Raw genomic sequence first — 6,286 nt, 5'->3', positions numbered from 1 at the left:
ACAGATTTAGCATTGTGTAGTTTTAAACTTGCAGCCATGGCAATTTGTAGTTGCAATTAATATTTGCTGCATACAGTATATGCACGACCTTCTCCACACAATTAAAGCAGAAAACAAAAAGAAAAGGAAGTCAAGATTGTATAAGTATTTAAAACCTTTGCTGTGGAGAGTAGTACTAATTGTAAATTGTAATTGAGATATGTAAACACAAATAGTTTTAAGAGTGAAGTAGTTAAAACAGCAATTTTCAATCATACTGTTTAATTCTATTTCAAATACATTTGAATGTGATGTCCAAATCACACATTTTTGTAGCTTCTGGTACCCTTCTTTAACACGACTGAGAAAAGAGTCAACTTTTTAAAAAAATAACTTATCCATTGACTTTTCCTTGAAAATGAATTTTGAACCCAGGCAGAAGGTATTATGAAGTGTTAATAGGTTCAGAGGTGCCTGTAGGACATCTTTTCACTGCTGGACTGAATGGGTTTTGTCATTGCCTTTTCTCATTTCACATTTAATTTTGCTCACTTACAATGTACTGTACAGTAGCTGCACAGTTTGGTGCTGACAGTGACTCTGTTGCAGAAAGTCTCATTGTGGGCCTTGATCTGCATGGTCTGTTCTCTCCAGTCCAGGGTGTTTTCCTAGATAAAGAAAATCCACCCCTGAGAAATGCACAAGGATATATTATAAAAGGGGGCGTTCAAGGTTCAGTTCTGAATTTAGAAACAGTTTTCTTCTATTAAAAATACATACAGTAAGAATAGCTAAATGATCTCATGTTCATTTGAAACCTGATGCAAGCAAGATAATCAATCTAAATAAAACACACACAATTACCTTCATGAGCTACATACTTAGTTGAGTGGCTTCTGTCTGTGTGCAATAATAGAGGTTCTCATTATTTCAGAATAAAAACACCTGCCTTTGTGAGGTTCTTCGGTCAGGTAGTATATTTCAAGCAATAATTCAACCATGAGTACTTTAAGAGTTTTAAAAGCAGGTTAGGGATAAAGTCATTGAAAAGCACAGATCAGCAAGAGCACAAAAAATATTGAAATATCTGAGTATCCCATTGAGCACAGTCTACACAATAATCAAGAAATAGAAAGTACAGCATTACCATCCAGACACTGCCTAGATCAGGCCCTCCCTCCAAACCTGGCAGCTTAGCAAGGAGGAAATGTATTTGGGATGCCATTGGGGAAATGACCACTTTGAAAGAGCTTGTGTTCAATACCTTAAGGGGGATAAAGGTCTATCAAACAAAAATATCCACATTACTCTAAAAAGCTATTCTGCATGGCAGAATGGAAAACCCTTCTGAAAACCCATCCAGATAGAGTTTGCAACAAAGTGTAGTGAGAAGATACTAATGCCCCAGTGTAAGCAAATGCTGTGCAGCTCTTGTAGAGACTACAAACGTATTAAATATAATACAGCAAATGAATGACAAAAACCAAAATGTACAACAGTAATCCAGAGTACTTCTATTCATTATAAATGATCAATTCTGCGAAACGTTTGGTTTATAAAGAAGGCACAATATACAGTATTTAGTAAAACTGAGCTATATTTCAATGAAATGTGCAAATTACTTCCATTCTTCAGCTCAAGCATTTTCAATATTTCCTAGGGAAAAATGACTGGCATCCATGATCCATGTTAGCACAAATGATCTTTTGAAAACATGCAACCTCAGAGGTGCAAATTCAGTTGAATAACGAATCCACTTTGCACAGACCTACTGTACTGTAAGTGTCTCTCTTGAGGAATAAAGTACTTTTCCCCTGTAACAGTATGTAATGCAAAGCACAAAACCAGTGATGGAAAACCAGCACCCAAACCCGACATACAGTATTTCCCCCATCTTTTTATGAATGTTTATTATAGACTGTGCGGTTTCCATAGTTTTCTTCCAATTTCACTACACAGGTTTCTCACAGTTTATGTAATCTCCATTATGATTTGACATGCTCTTACTGTGTTCCCATCATGGTACAGCACAACTGTCTTTAGGTACTTCAATAGTTTACTCCCTGTTTTCAGCTTGCAGTCTGTTTTCTGGGACTGTTGGTGAAATTAAAAGCAAATTATTGAAAAAAATAGTTTGAGTCCACAGTTTTAGTTCTTCAGAAAAAAGTCTAACACTTACCCTGTTTAATAAGTACTGTAGGTAAATTCTTCTTTCTTTGAATAGCCCACTGAGCTTCTGTTGACTCCTTGTAAAAGTTCATTAAGACGTAGGTGACATTATTCCCATTGAAGTCACCCTGCAAATGCTACACCTCACTTTCCTGAGTTACCCCACCATCTGTTAGTGCAATAATAATATGTCTTTTGTTTTTCAAACAATACTGAATATTTTAACCAATAAAATACACACAAAGACACTGTTAGGTCTAAAGATCAGTGGCTTACATTTTTATTGTTATATTGTAATATGACAGCCAGGCCCCACCTACCCTAGCTGAGCCCATTCCAGGCTTGCTTCACATAAATATTTACACATTACTAACACTAACTACCTGTCACATTTTATATACTAATAACACCAATGCTCATAACGTCAATTCTAACACCACCGCGTCTCATACAAGAATCCTTCTTACACTAACACTCACATTTTACCACTAATCACTAATAACATCTCTATAACAATACTTATTTACTCATCACTTATGCTTAGTCATGATCACTCAGACGATAAAACCCACTGTAGTCTCACAGACCACTAGAGAATGAACTCTGTATTTCCAGCACCTTTGTGGCATCTCGACAACATCTCTGCTGCTGAGCCATCCCCCATCTCCAGTGACATACGGTACATCTCTAATGCCTCTACAGCCTATCTTCTCCAATAACTGCAGTTAGCAGACTCTGCTCCTCCACAAGGTTGCTTTAATAGAAGTGACAAGTGCTTTAAAAAAAGAAGACAGAGAACACAACGTTTTGGCCATGGAGCCTTCTTCAGGTGTGGGCTCCACGGCCGAAACGTTGTGTTCTCTTTCTTCTTTTTTTCAGCATGGAATAAACCTATTACTTGTTCCTTTGCAGCCTACGCATGCTGACACAGCTACCCACCTTTAATAGAAGTGTTTGCTTCCAAAGAGAGTTTAGACAGGGCATTTAAATAGGGCGACCCACAGCTACCACCCAGACGAGTACCAGCTGACAACCTATCACATAAGTACTAACGGTACAGCCGTCTGCACAGTTTAAAACTGTTGAGTTCTAAAGAGGTTTGCATTTTAATCAGTTTTACTTTAAGAGTTGTATGTACCATATACTGTACAGTATGATGGAGTGAAGCATCTCCATGTGACACCCTTGTTCAGCCTGCTTTATAAATCTTGCATTAGGGGATTCACATACTGATTGTCTAGGTAGGCTAGTGGGTGTGGTGGGTGACCCTAGCCATGCCAATGTCCCCCTTTGTGGGATAGACGTCTCTGAGACCTGATGTCAGCTGTCCTCCAATTGGTAGTTTTGCATTTTTCTGTTGATTTGGTATTATTTCCTAGTGGTTTTCTTTGCTGCTATGATGGGGGGGAGGGACATGTGTGCTATTTTGCTGCCGTGTCAGTTTTGGAACGGCTTTGGTACTGTAAAAAGCAGAACGTAACTGCTGCTTCTTTGCCTTCAGCATTTCAGCTGACAATTTTTTTTTATGTCATGGAATAAAGTCCATGTTTTTGTTAAATTAAAAATGTTAAATTATTTCCATAAAATATTTTTATTTTATAAAACTTGTCATTTATATTCAAACATGTTTCAATAGGCAAAAAAAAAATGTATGTTTTATATGTAAATTTATTTGGATCGGTGTATCAAAGTTTCTCCAATTCACTTTTTGTTCCATAGAGTATTCAATTAGGACAGTTTGTTGCATTTTAATGAGAAATGAATATGCATACTTGTCTTTTAGTTAAATGACAAAAATTAAGTGCTGATGTACTTATCCTAGGGCATAAATATTATATTGGAACCTATGACTCCTTCAAAATTTTACAGAAAACTAAGTGTACTAATTGAACACCAGTTATCTCTTTAACCTGAGACAAGGAGGTCACAGCTGCTGAATAAGACTGTTTTCTCCAAGTTTAAGAGAACTTTAATTGAAGAGAGCTTGCTTCCAAAGCTTTTTATAATGTGATATTTGGCTTTACAATTGTTTGCATCCTGAAGTATTTTTAGATGGAGCACAGATACAGTACAGTATCAGCTCTATACTAAAGCTTCAGCTGAATGGAGCGTGTACAATGACATTCAAATGAGCCTTCATTTACAAGTCAAGAAGTAACCTCTGTTGTGTTTGACATAATTTCAGTTTTCATGTTTTCTGCCCAGCATGTCTCATGAACACACAACATCTTGGATCACAGTCCTTGTCCTCCTCACATTTTACATTCTGTTTTACAACTGTCCTCAGAGTTGTTTCCCCTGATATTTCGCCTTCACTTAGAGCTGCAGATTTTTGACCGAGCAGCACTGCCACACACTTCATACGAGAAAGCCATCTCTATACATGGGAATGTTTCATGGTGACCACAGAAATCACACATCCAGCACGCTAGGTGCAACTGAGATGGAGGGCTATCAAAGAAAAGGACAAATAAATGGAAATGCTCAGAGGGAGTCAACATATTATTTGTAGTGATACTTTCCTTTTCCATTTTAAATGTTTCACATAGAGACGTTATTTCAAATAAGCAAATTGAAAGGCTTCCTGCCCAGACTTGCCTGTGTGTATCTTGCTACCTTACAGGCCCATGACCCAGCATTGATTTCCCATTCGTCAGTGAATGACTGCCTACTCATTTTCTTAAGCTCCTCAGATAATTTGATGCTGCTGTGCCCCATGACTGGGCTTACATCAAGCTCTGAAATAAACTATTTTCACATCTAATACTAGCTTAAAAAATAAAGTCATTCTTATTCTTAAAAATTAAATTCAAGCATACAGTATGTGTCAATAGACAAATAGACACCATGTTCAAATTGCTACTAAAAAAAAGAAACAACAACAGATTGTAAGAAACACATTGTTTTGTCTAGCTGTCTTACGGTTACAAGGCATTAATTCCTGTGGCCACTCAGGCTGTTTTATATGGCAAAGAATTAATGTATAATGTATACAGTACCACTTGTTTTGGATGGGTAAAAAAATGGTGTTACATTTGATGGTGTTAACATTGAATATTCCTAATGTTAGTGTAATTTTTAATAGTTACTTTATTCACTGTGTACATTCGATTATAATGTTAGATTTCTTGTTTTATGGGCCATCATCAAACTAATTAATTACAAGCAATTAGGATAATATATTGCAGGGACACCATTGTCCACTGGGTATCTGGAACTACAATGGCTGACTTTGGAGCTGGAAGCTGCTGTTGTTATCGGAGGGGAGAGGAGGACAACCGAGGGCAGATCTGCTTGTTTTCCCAATGAGCTCAGTGTGCAAGCACCTGGGGAAGTCTCAGGAGTACCTCAGGAGCTTTGGCACCATAATGCTTCTAGCTCCAAAGCAGTTCTCAGTTTGTATGGGCTTAGCCCCTATGTAAATAGTTAATAGCATTAAAGCTGGTTCTCTGCAAAGCAGTGCCTTCCAGTTTTTTAAAATAACCTTATGCTACAATAATAAATTGCACTGCTTTTAATTCTCATGCTCCAGGAAGTCAACATATTGCAGGCTTTGGCTAAAGTAAAACCATGTTTAGGAAAAGGAAACTGTGATAATCCATATGTGCATTAAAATGCAACAAATGTGTATTGGAAACAATAACTTTTATAACATTTTAATGTATTTAAAATACATTTCTTCTTATAATTTATACACATTAGGTTTATTTACAGTATAGCTTTATGTGCTGACTTTGTGAAATTTCCAGTTGAATACTTCCAGGTGCTTTCAGTAGTTTTGAATAATTATTTCAAACTATACAGAAGATGTTCTGGGTGTGTGAAACAAGTAATCAACCAAACAAGCTAGATGGGCTGAATGAAATCCACTCATTTCACATTTTTTTATGTTTTCTTATATGCATATATGTTGTCAAATTTTATATTGCCCCTAAGATTAAGCCAGGCTTGGTGGAACAACATGGTAAAGTAATGAACTTCTTTCTATAGCTGTAGAGAGTAAATAAAGTTCAAAACAGAAGATTGGAATCAAGGTTACAAACCAATCTTACACCATACAGTACCTTTAGCCTACACATATAAGTCTTCCCTTCTTGTCTCTCTTTCACATTTGGTACACACTGCAGTCAGAGAGAGA

This window comes from Lepisosteus platostomus, chromosome 11 (assembly GCF_059453375.1).
Source record: "Lepisosteus platostomus isolate fLepPlt1 chromosome 11, fLepPlt1.hap1, whole genome shotgun sequence".
In the NCBI taxonomy this organism is placed as follows: domain Eukaryota; kingdom Metazoa; phylum Chordata; class Actinopteri; order Semionotiformes; family Lepisosteidae; genus Lepisosteus; species Lepisosteus platostomus.
The sequence above is the reverse complement of the archived record's forward strand: the minus strand, read 5'-3'. Positions refer to the sequence as shown.